This window comes from Toxotes jaculatrix, chromosome 16 (assembly GCF_017976425.1).
Source record: "Toxotes jaculatrix isolate fToxJac2 chromosome 16, fToxJac2.pri, whole genome shotgun sequence".
NCBI lineage: Eukaryota > Metazoa > Chordata > Actinopteri > Toxotidae > Toxotes > Toxotes jaculatrix.
Window position 1 is genome coordinate 22,881,091 of NC_054409.1, and position 22,562 is coordinate 22,903,652.

General features: G+C 45.6%; 1 protein-coding gene across 4 annotated transcripts in view; it reads left to right on the forward strand.

The window, feature by feature from the left end:
• Positions 1-22,562, forward strand: part of lhfpl2a (LHFPL tetraspan subfamily member 2a) — a 30,931-nt gene that overhangs the window by 930 nt on the left and 7,439 nt on the right. The window contains exons 2-3 of one of the 4 annotated variants that reach the window (XM_041058752.1): positions 11,301-11,381; positions 15,617-15,904. The gene's annotated coding sequence lies outside the window, so the exon portion shown is untranslated. Of the gene's footprint in view, positions 1-11,300; positions 11,382-15,616; positions 15,905-19,104; positions 19,179-21,609; positions 21,692-22,562 lie in introns of those variants that run through there. The other 3 variants (XM_041058751.1, XM_041058753.1, XM_041058754.1) reach the window with 3 other exon arrangements.

Consider the following 22,562-nt stretch of genomic DNA (forward strand, 5'->3'; position numbering starts at 1 on the left):
GCTGAGTCTCGTTTTCCATTAAAAGCCCATCAAAAGCATCATTAACCCCAAGCACCTGCTGATTTCTTGTCTGTGTCGGTGGATACATCAGGGGTCGTAGGTCGCTCTGCCATTGTCAGCGTGAGAGAAAAAGCCAGTGGTGCTGACAAAGGGCGACACAGATTCTTGTCTTGTTTTCGTGTTGTGTTTCAACAGTAAACCTGAGAACTGGTCCCACCTGTAAACCAGTGTTTGTGTGTGAAAGACAAAGGTCTCCCGAGGGCAGAGACCTTTTTCTGTGTGTCTTTGGACCTCTGTGTAACGGGGACAGTGTCGTGCATTTTGCATAAGGAAAGTCCTGCTCTGCTTTTTTCTCCACGTCTTTCCCAACAATCAGGGATTTTTTGTTTTTCCATGTGCGATGCTCTCTGTTGCACCATTTTCATAGAAAAAGTGTTCATGTGAGATGTAGCACCGCTGTTCCAAACCTCAGCCACTGATTCATTGTGGTAGGAAACATCAGAGCCACATGATCTGTCTTTTTCCACGTGGATTTTGCTCCCTCTGCTCGTAGCTTCTCGTAGTTTAACGTTGTGAATCTGAATGTGCCAAATTCTTGTAGTTCAGTGTGTTGTTGTCACTTTATTAGCAGCTGTGAAGTTGCAGCAGCGCAGCCACGGTGTGGTCTCGGCCATGACTCTGTGTTCTGTAATTAGCTTGAGCCATTTCTGTGTAATTTTTTTTTCTTTTTTTTTTTTAAGGCTCCCGACTGAGCTTCAGATGTTTAATGATGTTTAAGTCATCACTGAACGAGCGACTAGCATTAAAGAAAGATGGCGGTTGGTTGGAGTCCACTCTCAAGGATTGCCAGTGGTTTGAGCTCGTGTGCCAGCGCACGTGGTCCCCCAGGGCTCCGTGTTTTGGCCAATTAAAAAAAGCCTGAGGTTCATTCATTACGACCCCGCAGAGCGCTCCTCTCCTCCGTTTCGGGCCACAAGAAAAGCAGAAAAACTTGCGTTTCTGTCCCTTGGCAGCCTGGCAGCGCAGATGCTTTGGAAAACTTCTTTAATGTTTTTTTTTTTTTTCTTCCTCCTCTCTTTTCCCTAAACAGAATGGTAAACTTTCAAAGCATGGAAAAAATATTACCAGTCTCCGTTTGTGCCCGGTGCAGATGATGACGATGCAGCTGGCCATACTTTTAATGCAAAAAAATAAAACAAAAGTTTAACTGCTAACCCATTCATGCAGACCACATCATCTGCCTTTCGTGCTTCTCTCAGCTTTAATGGCAGTGCTTTTGTCATTAATCCAGGATCCTGGCTGCAGTTTATGGGATCGGTCAGTATATTTCTCCTGGAATGAGGACTATTTTCAGTGGAGGATTTGATCTACATCTTCTCCATGCGTTTGGATCCTACATAAACACTTACTTTTTACGCGTGTGTGGGTGTAAATATCGCTGAGTGGTCTGCTGATGGAAATCAGACCTGGGCACTATCGGTGTGTGCTTGAAACCAGAGCCAGGACCGTAGTGTCACCATGACCAGTGTGTGAAATCCACTAATTGAACTGCTGGTCCTGTGTCAGAGGTTAAACCAGATGACTCCGACCGGCTGGGACCAACATCTGGAATACAGTTTGCTACAGCAGAGCCCCACAGTGTGTAGATGGCCCTGATAACAAGGCTGGTTTATTTGCACCGTGTTTCTTCAGACTACTGTAACTGTTGCACTTGTACACAGAGCAGCAACATCTGTTTTTGACAATCACCGTTTTTTTTTTTTCTCGGTCGCTGTTTCTCCCCACAGTATTCTTTTGTCTCTCAGTCAGTGCAGCCGATAAAACGTTCAACAGGAGCATCCAGGAAGTTCTCTAATGAAACCAACGCATCACAAAGGTTTTTTTTTTTTTTAAATACACGTCTTGTTACCCTGAAGATTGTTTATTTGGCTCTAACAATTGACGTAATGCGAGGAAGACAGTCTTAAAATTCAGACAAATCTTAACTGGGTCACATTACGTTATAAGGTTTTCCATTCCAAGCTTCTAAAAGGAGTATTTCTGAGTGAATTAAAAGCAGCCGTGTGTCCGAGTTGGTTTCTGTTTTATGGAGCCGCTTCAGACGGGCTGTTTCACCGGTTCTGGAACGGTCTGCAAACCACAGAGGAAGAGAAAGACGTCTGAACGACGAGAGGCTTTGTTCTCGAACACTTTATTTTGTCATCTGACTGAAGGATGTTGATTTAAAAAAATAAATCATCTTTAAATAACTTGAAACTGATCATTCCCGACTTTACTGGACGACTTTTAAAGCTGGACGAGATCACCTGAAATCAACTCTGTGATTAACTGGATCGTTTACCTCGACAATGATTAACAGTCTCTTATTAAACAAACGTGTGCACGAGACTTTCTCACGAGTCTTCACCGTGACCATTAACTGACTGATTAATATTTAACAAACGTGTAATTTTTGGTCGGAGGGTGAATTACGGCCGGAGCCTCATCACGTCCGTGTGAAATGTGACAGTGTCCAGCAGCCTTTACGTGATGACCTCTCCCATGTGACCTCCTGTTTCTGTTTCTTGCTGTGAAACAACTGATTCAATTGTCCAAACCCTCCACAGCCCTCTGAATCATACTTGACAAAACTTTCTTGGTCTCTACGTGCCCCCCCTCCCCGGCTCCCACTCCCACTCCCACCAGCCCCCCCACCATGCTACAGAAAAAGCATGTGGGGCAGTCATGCATGCTGATTAGATTAGACAGCGCTGGAGCTAATCACCCTTCTCTCTCCTCTCCCCTGCTATTCTTGCCTGGTCACTCTTTTTTTTCCTCCGACTCTCTCCATCCTGGGGCCCCCCCGGTGGCTCCCAGAGATGAGCCTCTCCTGGGGGTCCATCTTCCTCCAACAGCTCTCCAGCCTGCTGTTTACTGGGAAACCAGCAGGGTGGGGTCCTGGCAATAACAAAGCCCTCACCCCACACTTGTTCCCCTGTATCAATAGAGGGCTGTGACTGTAGAAGAAGGAGACATCCAGAGAAGTGAATGACTTGTGGAGGGCAGAGCGGGGGGCGGGTTGGGGGGGTCAGGACCCTCCTGTCGGGTGAAATGAGGAGAAAGAATCTGCAGCGGGTTTGATTCCTTTGTGGTGAGCCGGGGGTCAGTCTCAGGGGAATGCAGACGGCAGACGGACGGTGGGTTTTGCAGCTGCATGGCCTCCAGCACTTTATCTGGTCCCTGAGCAACTGCGGGCTCATTAAACTCTGCCGGTCGTGTTCAACATTCACTTCAGTTTATGTCTCTGAGTAGGCTTTGCGTGTCCTGTTTACCTCCCTGACGCCCATCCTTTCTCTTTACCGGCAGGCGTTGTCGTATGAGATGTCTGAATATTGATAAAGCTGGAACTGGAGTCACTGTGGGACTCAGCCTCACAGCTGTATGCTAATGATGACCTGCCACAATAGGCAGTCTGTGCGTAGCACTGCGATAAGGCAGTATCATATGTTCAGTTTGGCCTAGGTCATACAAAAGGCTTTAAGCTGTGTGAACGAGATTACACCAGATTGTACATTGTGTTTGTGTCACAGCTGAAAGTCATAGTTTGCTTTCATGTTCCAGTTGGTTCCCAGTTCATGTCAGCGAGAGAAAACAATGACAACAAAGAGATGGAGACTCAGAGAACGTCTGCAACTAATAATTATTTCCTTTATCGATTTAACAGTTCATTTAAAGGGCTCATTCAGCTCTTCAGACTGTACATTAACTATGAAGCTAGAGCCAACAATTAATATGTTGTGTATTGTGTGTTAACTGTTTACATATGAAGACTTCAGCTTATATAACATATATTAACATCCGCTAATCTAAAATCAACCGACTGACTAACATCCTCATCCTGTGGGAGATTTTGCTGAGGTCACTGCTGTTTATCGGCTGGTTTCATTTTGAGTTATTACTCAGAAAAATGCCTGGTTAGCTCTGTCACGCTGATCAGGCCGGACAGGAGTCCTTTCACTTCCTGTCACATTTACTTGCTGAATCTCGACACAGCTGAGAAATCCTCCAGCTGCTCTGAGTCCATGTCGCTCACAACCAGAGATGTGATTCCCTGTGTTTGGGTTCTGGTTTCGCCAGCGCCATGGAAACCCTATTTCGGTTTTGGGCTGGCAGACTGTCACCGGTCATTATCGCCACTGCAGCCTAGTGGCCGGAGCACAGCAGGACCAACAGCTATAACGCTTTCTCTGTCTTTGTCTGCGTTCCTGCTCCGGCAGACCTAGTTTTAATAAAGGTGTCTCATTTTAAATATAAGACAGGTCACTGGTTTGGCCTCTTCCTGTTCACATTACCAACTGTGTTCATAGTAAATGACCGTTTGTCTTCCTCACTGTTGCTTTGCCTGTCAGGCTTTCCATTCTCACATTACACAGGCCGTTTACAGTGATAGCCAGTGGTGTCGTTACATTTCCACAGTGAATATCTGACTGAATATCTCCATTAATCCTAACTCTGTCGCTGAGAGGCCCTGGTCACTGAGGTTGACCTAATGGTCTGTGCAGCTGTGAATTGATTTGTAGTGTGAGGACTCTCCAGGTGAGGGTGCCGGCTCAGCTCCGCTGAGCTGGGATTACGTTACGGCACCTGTGGGACCACACAGACACGCACGCAAGCCTCAGTACAAAAATTTTCCCCCCATTGTTTCATGAGTAAATTAAAAGATTTTATACCACAAGAAAGACACAGCCAGACTACGACTTTAAATCAAACTGCAGCCAACGCTCCAGCCATTACACCAGGCTGATATGAACGGGGTTAATTGAATTTAAATGGAATTTGCTCGGCTAATTTTCCAAGCCACAGGCTTGTCAACAGATGCATCCTGTTTGAGTCCGTCTCAGGTTTGAGCAGCACCGACGTGGCTCCTCGGTTTCAGGTTCAGCTCAGAGACAAGTCCCTGTCTTCTCCTAACTCATAACTTCTCCACTGTGTTTGCCATGAAAGCATCTTTGCAACAATAGTTCGCTGCGGTTGTGAAGCTCCTGCTGCAATCAGAGTGTTTATGTTTTCATGCAAAAGTGAGTGCTACTGTTTCTTTCCTTTCCAGCTCTCTGTCTTTCGTTGACCTTTGCTTTGACTCGTTCAAAGCCTTTATAAAGCTTGTGTACTTGCTTTGGGAAAAAAAAAAAAAAAGAATGCAGGGAATGAGGCATTTCTTTGTTTGCTGTTGTCATTTGGGGCGGCCCTCCACAGCTAAGTGGTATTTGCCATCTGAAGACAGCAGGGATTACGCCGTCCCTCACTGCATGGAGTGGGAGAGTAAACACAGGCACGAGAAAAGTGAATCATGGAGAGCAGTAATAACAGTGGAGGGAGACCAAAAACAGACATAAAGGAAAGAAGAAAAAAAAGAAAGGGAGAGATGAAAAGGAAGAGAGCAAAGAGCAGAAAACTAGAGACAGAAAGAAAGAGAAGGTAAGGCTTTTGTTTCCCAATTACCTGCAGCGGCCCAGGGTCAGACATCTGTGATCCATCTCCCAGGGGTAGGCGTCTGGAGCTGCCTTTGTACCCTCACTGCCTCATTCTGCCCCTCATTCCTCTTCTTCCATCCCTCCACCCGCTCCCTGACTTGCCTTTGATGACTCCTCTCTCTGCCCCAGAGATCATTCACTCTGAGGGGTAACACTTTTTTAATAGCTGCCTCTGACCTCCATCCATCCATCCATCTGTTGATCGGTCAAAACCTAAAGATTCACTCTGGAGATGGTTTGGCTTTCTGTCCACACTACATGTGAAAATACCTGGTCACACATAAGAGAGAGCTGAAGTGGGACTACTGGGTTCCGCTCCGAGAGTAAGAAAACCTCATTCAAAATCCCATTGAGATTTCTAACATTTCTAATAAGTAAAAGAACAGCCTGAGAACAGGGCTTTTCTCAACAGTATGCCACAGGTCTCACTTCACACGTTTAGATAAGTGCAGTAGTTTTTTGAAAAACAATCTGATATTGTTGTTTATTCAGTATGTTTTTATCAGCCCCTAACGAACGCTGTGTCCGATAAGCCCTAGACTTTTGTTCACAGGCTTTTTGTACAGCAGAGATTACAGGTAATGGAAATATGCAACTGAGAAACGACCTTTTGAAAAATCGCGTGGGTTGAAAACACCTAATGTGAAGTGTAGCTGCAGTAACGCTGACGTTGCTCAGTTCAGACAGTTTAATGACAGGAACGCACTTAACCAGATAATGTAAACACTTACGTGATCTTATCCACTGCTCAGGATGGTTAGGCACATTAAAGAAGCTGTTACAGGCTTGTCACTGCAGAACCATCAGATTCCTGGGAGCCAATGACCCGTGACAGTGAAAGGCGGATCTGTATCACTGCAGGTTCACAGGTTCAGATGATGCATCTTTGTCTTCTAGACATGATAACGCAATTTGGCGAACACGAGTGAGGCTGCAGCGCCTGCACAGTCCCAAAAAGGCATGCAACGTGTGTGTGTGTGTGTGTGTGTGTGTGTGTGTGTGTGTGTGTGTGTGTGTGTGTGTGTGTGAAAATGTGCTTGTGTGTGTAAACTCATGTGAAACCCCTTTGCCCATTATTTCTGTCATCATGTCTGGAAGAGACTTGGCTTTCATCCAGTCCAGAGAAATTACCCCCTGATCCACATTAGAGAGCAACAGAATACACCTGTCTTTTATCATATGGAGAGACCTCAGTGATGACTTCACCACGTCTGATCAAAGAAATCAGCACGTAGATGATGAAGTCAGTTAACGGTCGTTATTTTTTTTTAATCCCTTCTTCCTCTTTTATTCCATATCTGTCGTTTTTCCATTTTATTTATTTATATATTTATTTATCTGATAATAATCATAAATCAGCTTCTGACGCTCTGCTTCCATCTGTTGTGTTTCACGTTGAGCTAACAGACTAATCGCTGCAGGGTGATGTCATTCTGTGTGCGGCCTGTGGTTTACAGGCAGGACACACGCACACATACATACATGGATGCATGCGTACAGACACACACACACACATATATAAGAGGAAATTGGATAGAGTGTGGATAATCTTTGCATTAGTGCAGAGTGTGTAATCAGCGTGTGCCCGAGGGAGTAAAACACACCTTGTGTTTTTACTTTACAGACCAAGTCCTTTTTTATTGGCCCGGCTTGAGCTGCAGTGTAGAAAGGGTGTGTGTGTGTGTGTGTATGTGTGTGTGTGTCAGAGGAATTAGGGACAATCTGAGGAGACAGAGCTGGACGTCAGTGGTGTAACGTCATTGAAAAGGGGGATAATGTCACAGAGGGTCGGGTTTCATGTACAGATAATCATTTTAAAGAATATCAGGAATCAATAATAGCTTTTATCGTTCATCATGCACATCAGTGGACTGTAGCTTACTGCCTACAGTAGTAACCAAGTCCTCAGCTAAGGAGCATGTCATTAACTACATGAGATTGTGGATTATTTACAGGTTGCGTTAAAAAAAAAAAAAAAACTAACACATTCACTATGTAGTGTTTCCCTACTGTGTGAATGTGGATGCTATTAGAGTCTAGGCTTTAACGTTAGCGGCCCTGTCCAGCTCTTTATTGGATTTGGGAAAGTTTACACTCCAGCAGCCCCGGCCAACGTTCCCATTACGTTTGCCAAAAACATCAGTTAGCCCTCATCATCAAAGCCTTTTCTCTTGTAATGTTAAAACTGAAAACATACTGTTTGAAAATATAAAGAGCGTGTGAGCCAAACAGCCAAACTTATGTTAGAGATGAAATAACAGTCTGATCTTTCATTTGGAGAACACTTCTTTATTTACATGTCTCCTGCGTGGATCATCACCTGGTGAAGCTGTGATTAAAAAAGCTGTTTGACTGAGTCACAGCGTTTTTCACAGGACTGAGGGTTGGCATCTAGGAATGAGAAATCTGCTTTTGTTTACTTCTGTCTGAAATCAAGGATGCATTGTTTAAAAGGAAGTTTTAATGGTAAATCTGGCTCCGTTATCATGCAGAACTTGATGTGCTGTGCAGGAACAGAACGCTCCACAGGCCTGGAGAACGGTCTGCTGGACACAAACTGTCTTAATCGAGGTAATGAAACAGCATTGTTTCAGCCTCCCGGTCGCCGAGCTCGCGCCCAAACCCAAAGCGGAAGCTGCACAGGCACCAGAAACCCAACGGTTTTTCCTCCTCTCTTTGAAGCGCTCCTGGCAGGGTCTTCAAAGCCCCTCTGTCTCAACGCTGGCTCCTAAAATAATGTGTGGTGAATGTAATACAGCTGCCCAGCTGAGAGGGAACAGACAACGCTTATTATGCTCAAGAACAATAATTGTTTTTATTTGTCTTTTTCACGTTTCTCCCCCTTTTTTTTTGTACATTCCGCACATTTTACACGACAAAGCCGAGTATCACTATGATCCTTCACTGGTGTTTGACTTTACAGTAGTGAAAAATATTAGTCCTCTTGTCCCACATGTATGATACTGAATCCACTGTGCTGCCACTGAGCGGTTTCTGTGGTGCTGATGCAGCAACAGTTTGCTAGTCCTATAAAAATGTTCCAGTGACACAGACAAAACACACACACACACACACACACACACACACACACACACTGGCTGCTGAGAGCAATGATGAAGTCATTGTTGGTCAAGTCTGTTCTGCATTGTCTGAATAGACAGCAGCTGTGATGCCCATTCAGTTCCAGTCTGAAGATAGGGGGCTTATATAACCCAGTTTACACTGACAATATGTATTGTGTTTCTCTAAACTCCAGAAACAGATGTTCCCATACGGGCAACAACTGTAAATCCAGTTTTTACTGTTCACCCGCACTTTAGATAAACATGTTGCTGCTGACCTTTCAGCTCGACCAGGTGAGCTGCGGAGCTTCTGTACTCCTTCGGCGATCGCTCCGAGTCGCCTGTTGAACACTTTGCAGGAGCAGAGTGTGTGTTACAGTGATTAGTGTGAGCGAGCAGCTGCCGCCGCCGCCGCCGCCCAGCTCCATTCACTTACACCTGTGTTGTGTGTGTGTGTGTGTGTGTTAGCCTGAGGGACGGGGCTCCTGAGCTGGTTATTTTAATGAGAATGCTTTCTGCTCAGCCTCACATGCCTCTCGTTACTGCCCAGAGAGCGAACAGAAGAAGAGAGACGGATATAAAACATATGGAGATGGCAATGGAAGATGCGTCTGATTCGTCTTACTCTCCTCTTTCTTTGCTGCCAGATACAATATTAGTGCTTAATGTGTCACAGCCTTGGTATATATGACTTTTGATTAAGATTAAACAGCATCCACACTTTGTCCGTCTTGGCCTCTGCTGCAGAAGCAGTTAAAGGAATTGTTTAAAAGTAGTTAAAAGTAGTTTAAAGTACTTTCTTGCTTTCCCTCAGATCTCCCTGTCAACAAGAATCTACAGCCAGGAGCAGTTCGTCTTAGCTCAGCTGGATGCAGAGGGAATCAGATCTGAATGTGTAATACCTTGCTTGTTTAATCCCTAAAAAAAGAATTAGGAATAAAAACTAGGAGGAACAAGTAGAAACTCGAGTAAGAAATAATCCAGCACATATCCCCTGTAAAACCACACCTTGTTGTTTTTCGGCTTCTTCAAATTTTGTACAGATTAAACATGTTAATTTGTGATCTTTAGACATATAGACAGATTTCTGTAGCTGTTTCTCCCCGTTTCCAGTCTCCGTTCTAAGCTAAGCTAATCTTACCGCCTGCTGGCTGTAGCTTAGTATTTAACACATATGAAAGTGGTATCGATCTTCTGATCTAACTCTCAGCAGGAAAGCACAGAAGCGTAGTTCCCAAATGTTAAAAACTATTCCTTTAAATTTTAACAAGCCACATACTTCCCTTCCATCCTGCTCCCCTGTTCCCAAACCCCTTAAATACTATAAGAAAGACCCTTTTGTGGTGGGCCTGGCAGCCGTGAACGTACCTCCAGACATCCCCCAGTCCTCACATTATAGCCTGACCCCAGCGGTGGAAAGGTTCAACAGCTGAGCTTCAAACACCAACATCTGACACTGCCTTAACTAAGAGGTATTCCCAAGTTTAAGGCATGTTGGGGCATTTTTTGGCGTCGCTTTATAGGGGCCAAAATAGTAGCTGGATTGTTATGCTCGGGGAAAACCCCCTCAGCTGTGGCAAAGCGTGTATCCACTTCTGTAACTGGAAAATGCCCAACAAGAATTTACACCGCTGAGGTTTACGTCAGGGCAAAACTCAGCTCAGCGTTAATCTGCTGCGGGTGAGCAGGAGAACTGTACTGTTCTGTACTGTGATAATATTCACAAGCTACAGCTGCTGCATGTTCATGCCCTTATCTCCGTTCACTGATCTGTAAGAATGGAGGGCAGGGTGCTGCTCTCTGTGGACAGCATCCATTACAGGGCCTCTGCAGTGCCGAGTTAAAAGGAGGAGAGTCAGCCATTAGTTAATTATCTACAGCCTGACATATGTGTGGCCTCAGTGTGAAGAGGGCAGAGTGACCTGAATCTGCTGCTGACAGCAGGAAGACGTTTGATGAGCGTCAGTGGTCCTATTGAGTTTTTATTGATTAGTTCCCAAGGAATGATTGGTAGTCTGGCCACATGCACTATATTGATACTGTGGTGATTCGGTATTAGTATTTGCTCACGCAGTCGGCTGTTATAGGTTAGTCAGCTGATTTGGCCTGTTTACCAACATGGCCAACAGTTGCTTTTAGCTCAGTTTTTTGTCTCCACCAACTCCAGAGAAAAACATCTGGCTCTGTCTGTTGTTGTCAGAGCTTTTTTGCTGAAACCTGCTCCCTGGAAATGACGAGAGAGAACCAAAATGAAAGTCGTGGGTTGTAAAACAAAGACAATGAGCTGAAAGATGCTAAAATGCTCTGTAAAGCGGAGGGAAACTGCCGAGTCCCGTCACCTTACGTTTACAAACTCGAACCTTTCACACGGGGCTTATGACTTATCCCTCTTAGTGACTTGGTTGTATTACATAATACTCCTGCAATGTGTGTTGTTGTTGCTAAACACTATGCAGCTCTGCCTCAGGGACCCACGTCATGTCAAATGAGGGACGCAGACATCGGCGTCTCCTTTTTTTTACGAACATGTGAAACAGTTTAAAAGCTTCTCCAGGTGCAGCTGCTCCTCAGTCTCAGGTTTGGATGGAAAATACCAATGAGCACAGAGAAAACGATGCTCATTTTTGTTGGGGGGGGGGCAACAATGATTGAACTCTTGCTGCTCTCTGGAGATGGTATGGTTTTGTGATTTGGACTCATCATTGCATTGTTTCTACTGTCACTACAGGCTGTGAAGAGCGAGGAGGGACCTTTTACGCCACCTGGATTTGACTGACCAATCTTGCTGCCACAGGATTCCACACAAGAGGTTGGTGTTGTCATTTCTGTACACGTGTTGGTCTATTTAACTCTTTTGTCCATCCCTCAGTTTCCTGCTTTTCTTGCAATGATGTTATTGGGGTTCCTGCCACCTGTTTTGTTACCAGTGGAAATATAAACTGTTCCCATGGCCCCTGTTGTTGTACTGTGAGCAAGTGCTTCCTGCGTGGACACGAAATAATCTGTGAAACTGAAAATAGCTTTGGTTGTTTTACCCGACAAGTTGATTCTACGTTTGCAGAGATAATAAAGTTTGGTTTTGATTGACACTGTCATAGAAATATTAATATAACTGGATGTTTATTACCCAGCATGCAGTTTACAGTATTGTTGAACGACATTATACCGCGAGTGACTGTATCAGTGAAGCAGTATCTTCAGCCTCAGCTTTATGCTCATGTTGTATTTTCATTGTCTTCTCATGCTGACTCCTGAAATCAGTCTGCTGTATTTATCTGGATGAAGTAGGAAGTTGGGGGTGCTGGTGGGTGGGTGGGTCGGGTGGGGGCGTATGTTTTTCCAATATGGAGGAAAACAATGGAATGAGCATGATATTGAGCAGAGACCACCTGTGAAGGTCATTTCAAAGTGGAAAGCCCCCGCTAAGATAATAAGCAGAATAATCGTTTGTCAGTTTGCTCCTAAAATAGGGAGACTTCATGTCAGCGGTCCACTTCCTGTTATCACACACGTGTTTTTGCCTGAACCTCCTTTGTCTTCACGCTCTATGTAAGACTCATCAGCGGGAATATGCAGAGATTTAATCTCTGAATTCAAACCCTCTTATTTTGTGTTTATCTGTATCTGAAACGTGAGACATGACATTGTGTCTGCAGGAGACAGTGGCGGTGTCCAGATCTGCAGTGTTTTGGTATAATCTGACATGGACAGGATTTTGTGAGGTTTTTATGAGAGAAAACTTTTCAACACTCATCTCTTTGTCTGCGAGTGAAAGCACTTACACGTCTCACTTTACTCCCCCCAAAACCAGCCTGACAATAGCAACACGCTTCCTCATTTCTCAGCTTCCCACCTCTTCTTTATGTCCCCGGCGTCTCTTTTTCACTCGGCTTCTCCTCTCATTTGTCTCCATCCCTCGTCTCCTCGCCTCCTACACATGCCGTTAACGTGTTTTGCCAAGAGCCTGAGAGCGGAGGATGATATCACTTGATACTTTTATTATCTGAAACTCAAGAGAGGGAGAGAGTCTGGTGCCAGTGTTCCTCAGCGGTGCTTACTTTTGATTTTGAGCGGAGTATCAGGTTAAGCTCGGAGTGCCCACAGCAGCTACGGCTCTGCCCCTTCCCCCCCAGTGGCGTTTGGATAAAGCAGCCAGAGACGTCTCAGCTTGCAGGTGAGGGTGGGGGGGGGGGGGGGGGGGGGGGCTTGTGCTGTTTTGTGTTTTAGTGGGAAACTCGGTTGGGAGCAGCAGGTCAGAGCCACAGGGAAGTTAGGATTAAACTGCACTCATCCCAAGCACAAAACACAGTGAGAACAATGGCTTCAGGCCTCCAGAGACGAGGGCCAAATACCATCCACCCAGCTCAGCAGAGTGACTGACTGATTTCCTGAGTGCGGCCCAGAAAACAGAGGCATGGGGATTTGAAGTGGAGGGACTTCTCTCCTGCGACCCCCTGCCTTTATGGACCCCGGGGCTGTTTGCAGGGCTAAGGTGGGGCTGGAAATGGTTAAGCATAATGGGGACAGTGTTAGGCCTGAGGGCCCCCAGACTGTGCAGATCTCTAACAGTGGGAAACGGAGCAGAAGTGCTGGGGCTCCTCAGGGCCCTGCAGTCCATCAGCAGTCAGAGGAAATAGGTGTGAAGAATGCAGTCCCTAATTTCTCAAAGTGATATTTCACCCGGGTGGACATTTTCTTTTTCTTTCTTTCTTTTTTTTTTAGCACTTACATTTATTAAGTGCATGAAAATCATCTTCCTGGGTCATGTTACCTACTAACAGCACAACACGTCTCCTTTGGTGATACTGGGTAACGTCACTTTCAACAGTATCCAGCAAAAAGCAAAAAGAAAAAAGAAAATCCACCTTTAGTGTGAGGATTAATGAAAAATCTGTGTTTTTATTTTTAACAGAATTCTTCCCATATTCTGGAGATCGTGGCTGTTTTATTCATTTCCAACATAAGATTTTAGAGTTCCTTTCCATCCGGACGGCAACTTTTTTCCAAAAAATTTCACTGTCAGCTCACAGGGACTCACCGTGAACATCTGTACTGAAAACTCTGACACCAGAGACTGAGTCAGCTCCCAAACAACAACTCAGCTTGGCTTCCATACAACCCTGCTGCTAGCATGGCTAAAAATGTGATATAGCCTATTTGTAGTACTCAGCGTTTATGATGAAAAAAAAAAGCTCTATTTTGGTTAAACATGCAGGAGAGATGTTTTACTCAACCTAAAAAAAACCCTGGCACAGTTCTTGTCGGCTCATGCGAAAGCCGCCTTTTGTGTTTTGGTTTCCACAGAACAAACAGTGACTGTTGGTGACTGTTGCTCTGTTGTTTCCTCTGTTTTGTGACGGATGTTATCTCTGTCTTGTTGCTGCTCCTCAGCCTCTTTAATCCTCAGCTCAAACAGCCCGAGTTGATATCTGACCGCTCAGAGATGTCCGTACAGATGGAGCGAGACCAGGGACAAAAACAGCTCTTGTGGCAAACAGCACAGAACAATCTTTTCACAAGATGCCCCCCCCCCCAGCCTCCCAGTTGACCACCCACTTTGTGGCCAGACTGTGATATGTCAGATGGTCTTTGTTTTCCATCACCCTCTTAACTCTCATGGCGCGAGCTCGCCATGCGAGGGGCGTTATGGTCCATATGAGAAGACGAGGGACTGGTGACCTCCGCCTTTGTCCACAGAGGCACGGCTGAAGAATTACCCCGTCCCTCCTGCTGGAGGGACTCCTGCTCCACCTCACCACTCAAACCAGACTGACACGCAGTCAGACAGATTGTATAAACAGATGTTTCCAGGGGGAAACAGTTGACCACTGAGATCAAATAGAGGTGTGCATGTTTTGTGCGCCCAGGTCCACAAATGTTCATGTGTACACTGCTGTGCTGTGTTTTTATTATGTATTTGGACTCAAAAAGCCTCTTGGGATTGGTGAAATTGTTTTCTTTTCCCCCCCTCATACTTCTCTACAGTTCCTCCAACTTTTGCTCTCGGTCGGAGGTGTTATAAGTCCTCGGAGCCTTCGCGGCCGACATGTTAGCTCCGCACCTCTCGCAGGTGTACTCCCTGCTGACCCCGAGCTGTGGGATCCGTTCAGCGCTCAGGTCTCTGCACCATTATTCCTTTTCCCTCCCTCTCTCTTTCCCACGCTCCCGTCTTGCTTCCCCCGGAGCTCGGTGTTGGGATTTCCTCACTCTCAACATATCCGTGTGTTTATGCTCCAGCGGTACTCCCCCAGAAAGTTCATAAATTAGCAAACATACTGTAGAGATAACACTCCCTCAGCAAGATGTGGTGAACTCCAGCCATTGTTGACAAGAGCATAATGGATAAAAAATAATGTGGCGTGAACTTGTTGGGGAAATCTGTCTCTTAACCTTCTTAATGGCTGCTTGAGAAAAAGTTTTATAGAAAAACATGTTGATATTTCTCGGAGTTAGGTTTCAGAGCAAGTATCGCTTTGGTTTTTGCACCTAAACTCAGGTGCTCTGTCAGCACCAGGATCGAAACATTTCAAACAACACCCAGCCTGTGAGTGAGAGAATATATGGTGCTCGGGCGATGTGGGCCCTTCCCTTGTGCGTACATGTTAAACATCTGTCTCCATGTGCCTGTTGATGGGGCCTTGTGCCCATCAAACCGTGGCCTTGAAGTGGCCAGATGGTCGTTGCTGCTCCTTCTGTGGCATTCATACCTAGCTCAGGCTTCTCTGATTGCACGGAGAAGCAAATGTATAGGAGTGAGGACTCCCCAGCATCTATCATTTGTCACTTCAGATCTGCTTTTAGACTGCAGAGATTATGAGGAGAAATACCTGACATATTTGAAAGATAAAATGGGGACGGGTATAGTTTACATCCATATGCTGCCATCAGATATCAGATTCTCTCCTTGTCCAGACGTTTGTTTTGCACTTGAGAATGTTTCTCTGTGTCTGATTTCACCACACAGTGAGCTGTCATTATTATTTTCCTCAACTGGAAACTCAAATGTTCAATCTGTCCTTCCGTTGCTTCCATCCCTTTCCACAGAGGCCTTCAAACAGCGAGCCCTGCGTAGCCTCTTCAGGGTGGCTGGACGGTGGAGTGACGCAACACGTGCAGGCGCAGTTCCGATTGAAAACACGTGGAGATAAAAACCTCGTTGAGATATCCGAGGCACGTCCGGGAATCATGTGCCGACACGAGCCAAAATAAAGCATTTGGTTTCTGTGGTGTAAAATCAGTTCCTTCCTGACTCAGCCCGGACTGCTTTATCTTTGCTTTATCAAAGTGGGGCTTTGGCACACCTGAATCTGAATCCAGATCACAGCTGTAAAGGTACAAAAACTTTACTCTTTGTGCTGTAGTTGTGTTTATAACTCTGTTTTACAAGATCGAGACAAGTGTATAAACTCCTGAAAGGGCCTGTTCTTTACAGATACTGTTTGTATGCAGCCTTTACCCACTGTATGTCGTCTCTCCTTTAACTGAAAATATCTGTTCCTGTTTGTTGTTATTGAAACCAGCTTTCCCTAAACTGATGATTGGATTTCTTTTTTCTCGACCTGTTATCTGTTATCAGCTGTCACCCTGCTTTGCTTCACACTCATCCACTTTCTTCAGATCTACAAGATACTATTGATCAGGGTCTGACAAGGAAAGATGAATGACCACAACCAGACTCCCCTGTCGAATCGGTATGAATGATGCTTTAGCCCGGCGTGTGTCTGGTGTGGACATGTGTGCGTCTCTGCTGCTAGGATTAGGACTGCTGAGGATCTTCTCTCTCCTCTGTGCTCTCTGATCCTCGGGTCTTTGATGTGGGGGTCTGTGCTGTGTCGGAGCTCCTGACGCTGCCAGGAGAAATCTCCAGCAGCATCTTCAGTCCGGCTTCAGCAGCGCCGCCGGCTTTGGATTAGTCTGTAAGACGATATGTGGTCATACGTGTATCTGTGTCTCCAAATCACAAACACGATATGCGAGAACTGGGTCTGCTCACAGTCAGGGTGGCTTCCGATGGGGCTGAGAACAGAAGGTACACTTCCTTGTTGTTATCTCCTCATATTGCCGACCATCTCACACACATTTGGTTTTATATCCATTTTATGTTCACATACAGATTCACAGTCAAAGCTTAGCAGCCTTAACCAGGCACAGCAGGTGTGCCGAGCTGTGGATTTGTCCACGTGGTGAATGGTGGCTGTGGTGATACTGACTCTCTGTACTGCAGAGATTTGGAGGGTGGTGTCTTTTTAGCCTCTCATAAACCAAAAACCACAAGAGCAGAGGGATAAGGAATGTGTGTGTTTGTCTGTTACAGTTATTAGCGTGTCGATTTCAACTAACGCCGGCTGGAAATGAGAAGCTGCTTTCGTTGGCCTCTGGCTGAAATCAAGGACCTGTTGTGTCAGAAATTACAAATCAGTTGTCGAGTTGTAAATCTGCCACCATGAACGGTGTAAACTGCTCTGTGAGAAAGGAAAGTTTGACTGTACCCAACGCGGGGCAGTGTGTAGGGAATGATCAGTAAGTGTTTTTGTTATGTTCTAGACATTTTAGAGACTTTGTGTGGCTTTAAACTTGCCTATTAACCTCTTCTCATCCAACTCACAGCAAGAGGGAGAGGATGAGTCACCACAGTTTATTAGAAATGGGTCAAAGGAGAGGTTTTACTATGTCTGGGATACATTCATCTGCGCTGAGAGGATCTATTTCTGAACTGTTATGGCCTAACTTCCATCCACACTGATAAGAAAAGCCTCTTCCTCTGACTTTCCACGCTGAGCTCAAGCGCCTGGCTGACCTATCGGCTCCTCTGCCTGTTTGAGTCGGCCCCTTTTTCCGTCTTCATATGGAAGTCATTTGCGAGCGAACACGAGTCAGACGAATGCTGTAGCTGACTTCAGTGTTGGCTGAATGCACCCGGTGCTGCTGTAAGCAATCCTGGGACACTTTGCTCCCATCAGCCAGAAAGGTAATCCATTAGTCAGACAGTGAACCATCTGCTCTATCAGTAGGTTAACTGGGCATCCAGGCAGCTATCTGATGTGTGTTGTTGCCAGAAGAAGGATGTAACAGGATCTGTGTGCGTTGTGATTCCTGTATTGATTATTAATTAATGGCAGAAGCCAGACGAGCTTTGCATAAACTTTATGTACAAACTAAATAATAACAGTAATTTATCAGCATACTGAAAGTAAACTTCACAAGTATACTGTCAGTTTAGACTACACAGTAGAAGTAAAGTACAAAAATAGCATTTTGATGACAAACCAGTCGTGTATTTAATTTAACTTTATGTTTAAATTAACACAGAAACAGTGTAAAACCAATTCACTTTGAATATGCATCTTTCTCCAGGAGACAGATTTGATCTTTCCTCCTCCCGTAGTCTGACAGTGTCAGTGAACAGTCTGTGGAAACAGCCGCTCATTGTCTGAGTTTCTTAACACATCCACGGTCCGTCTCCTCCGTCCTCGCTTACACTGAAGTTTCCAATTGTAAAGGAAAAGCAGCTTCAGCGGTTTTTCTACACATATGATCAAATACAAGGCGCACTGAGCTGCCGCGGCGTTTATCTGATCCCTGATCAGTTCAGCCGCTGAGTGATTCGTGTGGGTGAGAGAGAGCACTGACCTGTGAGGGCCTGTTTGTGCTCTGTCAGAACCAGTTCGTGCTGTCGGACGGCTGCCGTGGAACCTGGCCGTCATTACAGGAATGGGGAGAAGGGATTTTGTTTAAAGTCAGACGACCTTTGAAGGAAGACGTTTATTGTGTTGCTCTCGATTGTTGACATAAAAAAAAAAAAGTAAGAGATGAAAAAACAGAGCTGGAAAGAGAAATGCAGTCCTCGGCTCCTGGTTTGGACACAGACTCATGACCTGCTGAACTGTCTCTGCTGCAGCTGAGTCTTTCTTTTTCTGGTGTTTGTGGAAGCTGCATCTTCAGGTGCATTACCACCACCTTCTGGGCTGGAGGAGGGGCCGACGCTGATTTGCCCGTAGCCCCCGATAACAAAGACAGATTACAATCAGATTTCAGATTCTGTCAACAGAGATGCATATACTGTCTGTGGCTAAGTGTTAAACAAGTTTACAGACAGTATATACAACAGCGTAATAACACAACTGTAGTCATTCACCGACTCACCCTCAGCGGTGTGTGCTGCAGGTTTACTTTTTTTGTGTAAGGGAAGTGAAAATGCAGTTTTGGTTTAGGCTGATAATAAGATGTTGGCATTGGCTGATTGAAAGAGTGCAGAGAGCAACGAAAACAGAAAGAGAAGGTGCGAGAAACTGAGACGGAGAAAGAAAGAGAGAGAGAAAGAGAGAGAGAAAGAGGAGAGAAACCCTCTGCAGCTCCAGCTCTTGTTATTTTAACCCAGATTCAGCACTGAAATATGGCCACCATGTGGACCCTCTCAAGAAGTGTGGCTCCAGCGTCGGCCTGGCCAATCAGGGGAGAGCGCGGCGGTGCAGGGGGAGGGACGTGGGGAGGGTCTGGGAGTCAGAGTCTGAAAGAGGCATTAAAGCGTGTGAGCTGAGGAAGAGAGTCAGGGCAGAGCAGCCACATCTCCAGGAGAGCTGGACTATCCACAGGCCCATGGAGACAGGTTGGACTGTTGTCTTATTTTTCTTTATTGTTTTGTGTTCACTTCCTGTTTAACCCACTGAGGTGACTCCTGGGAAAAAAAACACACTTTAGTCTCTTACTCATATGAAGTGTCAGCTGGGGCTCCTGGCTGATGTAATGGGAAAAAATGCTGTGTTTTAGGTCTGAATCACAACCTCTTTGCAGCGTCACCGAGCTCCAGGATGCTGAGCAGATGTGCAGAAGTGTTAGGAAAGACTGGCTCCTTTGTTGTGGAAAACCTGACTATGGACTCCTTTGTTATTGACTTCTATTATTACTACTGAAGTCTTAAATAATGACAAGGCCAAGACTTATTCTGGCCTCTGATGCCAACTCTGGAGGAACGAAATAAGTGAAAAAGATGGATGCTGTTCTTCTGTCGTGGGTGATTGATGTACATGGCTGTCACTGACCTGGTGATTGTAGTTGCAGATTTTCTTCCATGTGGTTTATCTTAATCTCGGAGCTGCTGTTAGACAAGGAAGTGTGCCTGGACCCGGTATTCGAGGTCCTCCGTGACCAATCGTCTCCCGCATTCCCTCTCAGTAGCTGCAGGGGCTTCTCATTCAGACAGATCCTCACAGATTATGAACACTCCCTTTGTTTTAAAATTGCTTTGCGGTTGGGTCACATAAGGCAAAAGAGGTGTGGGCTGGAAACGCGGGGCAATCCAGAAGGAAGCTGGACAAAGTCCGAGTCTGTTAATGGGATAATATTTAACAGGATGATGCAGCTGAGTGGTCGACGCTTCTCAACAGCTCTAAACACACACACACTCTCAGTGGTGACACGTGATTCTACTCATGGCATGTCCATAGATATGTAGATTGTTTCCTGTCAGTGGCAGCGTGGAGAGGCGTTTCCTGCTGCTTTGTTGCTGCGATAAGAGAAAGGCTGAGTGGACGCTTTGAGCAGAAGTTGTGCACTTAAGCTTTTTAGCCACAATAGCAGAGTGGCTATGGGGTTGGTCAGTCAGCTGGTTCAGACTGAAATATCTCAATGATTATTTGATGCATTGCTATTCATGTTCTCCAGAGGACGAATCTTAGTTAGACTTTAGACTCCCTGGCTTTTCCTGTAGCGCACTGTGGGGCTATTGATGTTTTTGGTTTTGAGTGACATGTCTTCACAACTATTGGATGGACTGTCATGAAATTCAGAACAGACATTCATGGTGCCCAGAGGAGGTGGCTGCATTATGAAGGCTGTAAACTCTTTTGTGTAAACTGAGACTCAAATAATCCTCGGTGTCCCCCTCCCCAGTTACTCAGGGAGCGTAAAGGACCCCATAAATCCGTCTCGGGCTTCACATATATAGTCCACCATGCTTCACTCTATCTTGGGAAACTTGTGTCCATGATAACTGCTCAGATCTGTTCGTCTGGGAACAGTGAGCAGACGTCTGGACAAATGCTGTGACAAATACCAGGTACATTAATAGAAGCAGACTTGTCCAGACTTGTTTTAGATCCAATAACCCACATTCAAGACAGCCTCGGACAAACTGAGGCCCAGTGCCAGGAGGTGCTGCGCAACCACCAGACACGTGATGCAAACACACTGCAGCAAAGCAAGGTCAAAGGTTAAGTGTCCAGGTCTTCAAAGCTTCGAATCTCCCCAGGTGGTTCGAATTGTCTGAGCTACAACAATATTCCTGTCAGTGAGGAATTAGCCTTCGCAACTGGCCAGCAAATGTTTGACTTTAAAGATTTGGACTGCCCATGTCTCATGCCTGAAAAGCTGTTTGTCTAAAATCCCAACGTCAAACATCAGTCTTGTCAAAGGACCTCTGGGACTCGGCCCCCCAGACGTCAGCGGTCTGTGTGTGAGGGGGTGGGAAGAGTTTTTCAAAAAGTCCAGTCCGTTGCTGCGTCTCCGCATCTGTTCCTGCATCTGTTCATGGTGAAGCAATGAGAACGCTCGTGATTCATAAAATTAATTTTGGTCGGAATCCACAGAGGCGGCTGTCTGTGCCTGGTGTTATGATCTCATCTGTTTTACACAGTCCAAACATGCCCTACGTCAGCTCGCACACATATACACAAAGACAAACACATGCACCGCCCTGCGAGAGACCACAGATCTGGGTCATTTTCTCCGCTGGAAAAGAAGAAGGGGAGGAAAAAGAAAGAGAACTGTTGTTGATATCTCAACAGGATGACAAAGATCAAAGTCTGTGTCATGCTCTTACTCACACACTGAGTCTGACTCGCTGGGACGTGACCGCAAAAGGGACAACCGTGGCTCCCGCCCCTCGCTGCATATGGGCGCACCGGGGGGGCCAAGGGATAGAAACCTTTCAGTGCAGGCAGCACACGTGTCAACAGCGTCCCCCCCCCGGCTCCCTCTGCTGCCCCGCCAGACGCTGGTTGGAGAATGACTTAGAGACTCCCCAGAGACAGCAGGGAAACCAGAGCAGAGAAAAGAGAGACTCGGAGAAACAACTGTCAGCTTTGGCCCAGAGACGTATTTATAACACGAGCACAAAGGCTGGTACGCAACGTTTAATCTTCCAGCTTCTGTGTCTTCCTGTATGTTCTGCTCAGGCTGGTTAATGTCACTCACAGATAAAATATGTGAGAGAATCTGTGTTTGACTGTCTGATCTCTGGACGGTATTGAACCGGGACCCCATGATGCAAAGACCTGCAAAGACCTCTCGAAGTCTGTTGTCATTCATAATCTTACTGTGTTGTCTGTTTACTGGAGTCTTAAGTGTCTTTTGTAATTCTGTTAATCAGTTTATTGATTAACAGAACGAACAGTTTTGATGTTAGAGTCGTCGTGTAGGCGTTGAGATCAGATACCAAACATTATCTGGTTCCAGCTTCTGCGCTGTGAGGGTTTCTATCTTTTTTTTTTCTGTTGTAAATCACTGTAAACTTAATCTTTTTGTGTTTTGAACAGCTGGTTGGATAAAACCCTTCATCTGAAGACGTGTGGGAAATGAAAATGTGCATTTTTTAAATTATTTCCAGTCAGAAAAGGAGTTTTTTTTTTTTTTTTAATTTAAACTATGTGCCGCTTCCTCCTTGTAGTGACAGTGTGTGCGGTGCAGTGCAGCAGGGTTGATGTCACTGCGGTTATCAGTGGTCATGTGACAGCTGGACGGCTGTTGTGTTATCAACCGTTGGCTGACCTCAGGTCAGCTGTGTGGGCTGCTTGATGAGAGGCCTCGGGCTTGTTTTTCTCTCTGTCTGCATCCGCTTCTCATTCTGCTGTTTCCACATCTATGTTAACCCTCCCATCTTCACACACACACACACACACACACACACACACACACACACACACACACACACACACACAAATGAAGGCAGACATGCATATAAACTTTCTGTTTCGTATTTTTACGACCTCAGTCA